Consider the following 6,000-nt stretch of genomic DNA (forward strand, 5'->3'; position numbering starts at 1 on the left):
CAAACAGATTTCATGTTCAGGTAGAACACTTTGCCCAGGTTATACAATGCAAGTGTTTAAAATATAGGAGTGATTTACATGCATGGATGGCCAGAGAGTAGCAGCTGTCATTACTTGACACCCACGCTCAGATGCTTCTCTCACTTGCACTGTATTTGTCTCCTTCCTTCCTGTCCTGAGCTCTGAGGAAGAGCTGGCTAAGTGAAGAGCTCTAGCCTTCAAAGGGCACTCCCATGCCATGGGTACTTTAAAACAAAGATGAGACCTCCAACAACTCATCCAAAGAGGAGACCTCCCCTGTCCTCAGGAATTCATAAACCCAGACATAAATAATTGTGACTTGAAAAAAATGCTGTGGAGCTTTGGGATTCTATGGTAAATAATTTAATTCTAAGGAATCTCAATAAATGAACTGAAAATAAAATTTACAGTTGAGAGATACCCTTTTAGAGGATACTAGGAAATATTTTATTGACTTAATATCCTAGAACTAAATAACCTAAGTGAACGCTGTACAAATGAAACAGCCCCTTCGAGTCATTTTACTTGATTTAAAGATATGATCTAGTTCAAATGTCTCTTGTGGAATTGCCTCCAGAAGTATTATTTTATATTCACACTTAGATTTAAACTGAGAACAACATGAGTCTTAAATGTCTAAAAGTCTTTGAAGCTCTTCCTCTGAAGGAATAACTGATTTTTGCTTTCTGGTTTAAGTAATGGTCATTCAAAGACTAAGTTATTTAAAGGTTATTAGTCACATCCAAATTACTGGATTGAGAACCTTCTTAACCTGCCACTCATGACTGCAGGCTCATCATAAAAGAATGAGAAGTAGTTTTGCTTTCCCCACCTTTTACTGAAAGGACATTTAGGCCTTTCTGTTTCAAGGGAGAGGTCAGGAAGATAAGCAGTTTTGCCAAAACGCAATGAAGGTTGGCCCAGGTTTGGTTTAGAAAAGGTAGTCCTAGTTTTGCTTCTGGTGTAGTAGGGCTGGTATCTGTCATCCTGTATTTCACAGACTCAAATAATTCTGGAGATAACCCTCATTGGATTGATTTTGGTAAGGGGGATAATTAATGCCTGCTGTAAGTAACCACAAACAACCTAACCCAGTTAGCTCATCATTTTTCATGTGTTTATGGAGGGCAAGGGGAAGACGGGGAGCTGGCATGGGAAAGAATAAATTCTAAAGTTGAAATGTTTCTTCCGAGGTTTACTTAGAAGAAATCAGTGGGACTATACCAGGCCAAGTGCTGCAGCACTTCCCAGGGCTGCTTGCCATAGGAGGAGGAGAAAAAGAATTAAGACTGAGGTCTGGGTATGGTTTTTTGCTGTCCTTGGGTAGCACAAACATATGTTGTGCCCTTCTTGTGAAGAGCTGAAAAGGAAAGGGAGTAGATAATAAAGTGGATCATTTTATTCATCAGAGTTCAGAGATTGTTCTCAATTTTTTTAAAAAGGCATTCATGCTGAATTTCTCAGGGGTGCAGGAGGCTGAGAGTCACAGGTGGAGAACAGGGTCATGTGAGCTGCATGAGGAGGAAGTTAACAGGGCTGTAGTCTAGTGGTATGGAGACCTCATAGTTGAGAAGGAAGAGAAATACAGTAGTGGAAAAAATTGGGTAAGAGAGAAATACCTAGAGAAGATTTTTGAGTCTGTTAAATATGCTGTGCCAATCATTTGTAGGGACTCCTTAAGAAAGCTTAAGTGTTATTTTTCAATATTTCAGCTGTCAGTTTATGTTTCCTTAGAAAGCTATTACATGCTTGGACTGAACTATGTGAAGCCTCAGCTTTATTCACATTGCACTCTGAAATATAATTGCCCCCCTGCTCAAAAAAGCTTCCCTTGACTTTGTTGCCCCCTTAAATTACAGTTATCTCTGATTACTCCATTTCAGTGGCAAACCTCAGCAAATTATACCATCATTTTCTTCAACTATCAAATTAACAAAACAAAATGCAATAATTATAGTAAAGATTAATATAGTAATAGTAAAACATATAACATTTTTTACATGTTAGACGGTGTCTTGGTAATTGACATATATTAGCACATTTAAATTTTATCCTATGACGAGGGTACTGTTATTGTCCCTATTTTAGAGACGTGGATACTGAGGCATAGTGCTTAAGTAACTTGTTTAAGCTTTCACAGTCAGAAAGTGGCACAGCCAAGATTCAAACCCATGCACTCTAGCTCCAGTGTCCATGCTCTTAACTACTATACAAGTGTGCAGTGAGATTAGTATCCTTATTCACTGCCGGTGGCACTGTGTATTTATTCAGCCTCAAAAAGTGAAATACAGAGTCACCATATGACCTGGTAATTCCACTCCTACATTTATACCCAAGAACTGAAAACATATGTACAAAACCATACACATGGGTGTTCACAGCAGCATTACTCATAATAACAGAAAGTGGGGATTATATAAATCAATTTTGAATGGATAAACAAAATATGGTTTTTATTATTTTTTATTTGTAGTTTTTATCCGTATGTTTGAATATTATTCAGCCATAGAAAGGAATGAAGTCCTGATACATGGCACAACTTGGATGGACCCTGAAAACCTTATACTATGTGGAAGAAGCCAGACGCAAAAGACCAACATATTGTATGACTCCATTTACGTGAAATGTCTAAATAGGCAAATCTGTTGAGAAAGGAAGCAGATTAGAGGTTGCCAGGGGTTGGGGGAAGTGGGAGAAGGTACAAAGTTCACTGATGTTCTGCTGGTTCAAATTGTGCCTGAGCTACAAGCATACTCCACGATTGAAGTGTTAGGTTCAGATTTAGACTGTGTTCCCAGCAGCATGGGGAACCGTTCCAGAATAGCTTAATACTGAGGAGCTTCTAGCCTCAGCTCACACTGTGCAACTATTTGCCCTCCTTCACAGACTGAGGTTCTTGGCCAAACCTAGTTCCAGATTAATGGCGAAAATCACACTCCTTTTGAAACTGTCTCTGTTAAAAGGAAATACTACTATGCATATCTTGAATTTTCAAAAACTTCGTTTTTTAAAAAACTACTTTATGGTATACAAGGAAATACTGAATAATTTTATTGTCCCAAGGGAGAGGACTTTCACTGAGTTCATGATTTTGCATCAATTCTCTCTAACATATGTATACTACTTAAACCAATATTTACAATCAACATACTAAAAAGTTATATATATGATGTTGGTCATCACAGTGTTATTGACAGTAGTGAAAAAAAATCCAACAATGAAAATTGTATACATACTTGCAGAAATTCATACACCTTTTAAAAATGGGACATATGAATGCTATGTAACAACATGAAAATCATTATGCTATAATGCAAAATGATTAAAAGCCCCTATTTTGTGTGTAAAAATGTACATTCACAAATTCATAGTTAGAAATAATGCACATACCAATTAAAGTTATACATCATTTGATACTGAAATAAATTTCCTTTAATCATCTTACCCCACATTCTATTAAGTATGTTCAAAATCTATACCTAGATTTCTCTCAATTCCCAAGGTATATATTCTTATGGTGATTTTTCACTTATATTATAAAATTATGATTGATATCATACATACAAGAATATAATGTAGGTATACAGTTTAAATGGTCAGGGCTGAGAACATCAAGGCAAGCCTAGAAGGTTGGTTTGGTGTTTGTTCACAGGCTCAGCCTGGAGGTGATGAGACAACTTCTCCACTGATGTGGTGGTCAGCTAGGACTAAGGGCAGGGATGGACCTTCCTCAAAGCTAGAGCCTGCTAAAGTACATGCTATTCTCCCGAGTCATTTAGTAGCAAAGAACACAGCATCAACAGTTTCTCAAGTATTTTCTCCATGAGGCTAGCTAGGAGAGCGCTTGACATACTCAAGATGGAAACTGCTGGTGAGAGTGAGAAGAAACAGGTATTTCTCAGAGCAGTGGGGGAGAAAGATGGCTTTGTACAAAAACAAAATTAGTAACACTGGTCAAATCTGCTCTTTTTCATTTCCTGCCTTAACCTTTTCACCACTTCAGAGAGGAGGAGACTGAGGCTCCAACACATTGAATAAACTATGTCTGTGTTTAGGGATGCCGAGGTGGCACAGTGAGTTAAGAGTATGACTCTTGGTTTTAGCTCAGATTCCTGAGATGGAGCCCCTGGTTGGGCTCTGTGCTCAGTGTAGAGTCTGCTTAAGTCTCTCTTCCCCCCAGTAGTTCATTTTTGCCTTTGTTTCCCTTGCCTTTGGTGATGTGTCTAGAAGAAGCTGCTGTGGCCAAGGTCGAAGAGATTGCTGCCCGTGTTCACCTTAAGGATTTTGATGGATTCCTATCTCACATTTAGGTCTTTCATCCATTTTGAGTCTATTTTTGTGTATGGTGTAAGGAAAAGGTCCAGTTTCATTCTTCTGCATGTGACTGTCCAATTTTCCCAACACCACTTGTTGAAGAGACATTTTTCCATTGGCTATTCTTTCCTGCTTTGTCCACGATTTGTTGACCATAGAGTTGAGGGTCCATTTCTGGGCTCTCTATTCTGTTCCACTGATCTATATGTCTGTTTTTATGCCAGTACCATACTGTCTTAATGATTACAGCTTTGTAATATAGCTTGAAGTTGGGAATTGTGATGCCACCAGCTTTGGCTTTCTTTTTCAACATTCCTTTGGCTATTTGGGGTCTTTTCTGGTTCCATACACATTTTAGGATTATTTGTTCCAGTTCTGTGAAAAAAGTTGATGGTATTTTGATAGGGATTGCACTGAATGTGTAGATTGCTCTAGGTAGCATATTTGTTCTTCCAATCCATGAGCATGGAACGTTTTTCCCTTTCTTTGTGTCTTCTTCAATTTTTTTCTTTAGTATTCTATAGTTTTCTGTGTACAGATCCTTTGCCCCTTGGGTTAGATTTATTCCTAGGTACCTTATGGTTTTGGGTGCAATTGTAAATGGAATCAACTCCTTAATTTCTCTTTCTTCTGTCTCGTTGTTGGTGTATAGAAATGCAACTGATTTCTGTGCATTGATTTTATATCCTGTCACTTTACTGAATTCCTGTATGAGTTCTAGCAGTTTTGGGGTGGAGTCTTTTGAGTTTTCCACATAAAGTATCATACCATCTGCAAAGAGTGAGAGTTTGACTTCTTTGTCCATTCAGATGCCTTTTATTTCTTTTTGTTGTCTAATTGCTGAGGCTAGAACTTCCAGTACTAAGTTGAACAGCAGTGGTGATAGTGGACATCACTGCCGTGTTCCTGACCTTAAGGGAAAAGCTCTCAGTTTTTTCCCATTGAGAATGATAATCGCTGTGGGTTTTTCACAGATGGCTTTTATGATATTGAGGTATGTACCCTCTATCCCAACACTGTGAAGAGTTTTAATCAAGAAAGTGTGCTGTACTTTGTCAAATACTTTTTTTGCATCTATTGAGAGAATCATATGGTTCTTGTCCTTTCTTTGATTAATGTAGTGTATCATATTGATTGATTTGCGGATATTGAACCAACCTTGCAGCCCAGGAATAAATCCCACTTGGTCCTGGTGAATAATCCTTCTAATGTACTGTTGGATCCTATTGACTAGTATTTTGGCGAGAATTTTTGCATCCATGTTCACAGGGATATTGGTCTGTAATTCTCCTTTTTGGTGGGATCTTTGTCTGGTTTTGGGACCAAGGTAATGCTGGCCTCATAAAAAGAGTTTGGAAGTTTTCCTTCCATTTCTATTTTTTGGAACAGCTTCAGAAGAATAGGTATTAATTCTTCTTTAAATGTTTGGTAGAATTCCCCTGGGAAGCCATCTGGCCCTGGGCTCTTGTTTATTGGGAGATTTTTGATTACTGCTTCAATTTCCTTGCTCGTTATGGGTCTATTCACGTTTTCTATTTCTTCCTGGTTCAGTTTTGGTAGTTTATACGTCTCTAGGAATGCAGCCATTTCTTCCAGATTGTCTAATTTGTTGGCATATATTTGCTCACAATATGTTCTTATAATTGTTTGTATTTCTTCGGTATT

The sequence above is a fragment of the Ailuropoda melanoleuca genome, chromosome 17 (genome assembly GCF_002007445.2).
Source record: "Ailuropoda melanoleuca isolate Jingjing chromosome 17, ASM200744v2, whole genome shotgun sequence".
Classification (NCBI taxonomy): Eukaryota; Metazoa; Chordata; class Mammalia; order Carnivora; family Ursidae; genus Ailuropoda; species Ailuropoda melanoleuca.